Raw genomic sequence first — 992 nt, 5'->3', positions numbered from 1 at the left:
GGTGCTGGGGGATTGAACCGCGGTTCCTGTGTTTTTGCTTAGCTTAGCTTGTACTAAGTAGGTGCTTTAGACCACTGAGCCATCTCACCGGCCCCTGCTAATACTAAAAATAAAACTCACATTTTGTAAATAGTGTACAAGTGCCTAGCTAACTTTATCTTTCAAATTCTTTTTATGCAAATCCTTGAATTATTCCACTCTTTTTTTTTTTTTTTTTGGTGGAACCGGGGATCGAGCTCAGGCCCTTGCGCTTGCCAGGCAAATGCTTATTCTACTGAGTTATCTCCCCAGCCCTTAACTTTAAAGATTTTGCTATTGTAGGCACAAATTCCTTACTCTGCTATGCAAGCCCCAGTTGACTGTCATAGTATAAACAGGGTCTCACTCTGTCGCCTAGGCTGGACTTGAGGTTGTAATCCTCCTGCTTCAGCCTCCTGAGTGCTTGAATTATAGGAATGCACCACCGTACTGTCTTTTTCTTTTTCTTTTCTTTTCTTTTTTCTTTTTTTTTTTTTTTTTTTTTTTTTTTTGTACCAGGGATTGAACTCAGGACCTTGTGCTTGCCAGGCAGGTGCATATGCCACTGAACTATATCCCCAGCCCTTGCTCTTTAGCTTAGGAGAGGCCACTGCCCTTCTTGCTATAAGGCCATTCCTTAGGTACCCGCCTTCCTATCTTTCACTTCCCAAGTTTAATTTGTTGCAAAGACCTGCTCATTTATAGTATCTACCTCTGTGCAGTTTCTGCTGCCACTCTTGGGTCTGACCCTTCATCTGGACTTTTTTATTTTACAGTGTATCTCTTTTGTCACATGTGCTTTTGAAGTTCTGATGAGGCTCTTTCTGGCCCCTCCACTCCGTGGTCATTGGTATGGGGGGGGGCAGGCACTGAGCTTTATGAGAACTCACTTTGAGGTTGAGTTTGGGCAAGTTCGTTAACCCTGATGAACTTCAGTTTTCTTATCTGCTAATACTAAAAATAAATATTTATTT

The sequence above is a fragment of the Octodon degus genome, unplaced genomic scaffold (genome assembly GCF_000260255.1).
Source record: "Octodon degus isolate 3935 unplaced genomic scaffold, OctDeg1.0 scaffold00018, whole genome shotgun sequence".
Lineage (NCBI taxonomy): Eukaryota > Metazoa > Chordata > Mammalia > Rodentia > Octodontidae > Octodon > Octodon degus.
This window is presented reverse-complemented; position numbering follows the sequence as displayed.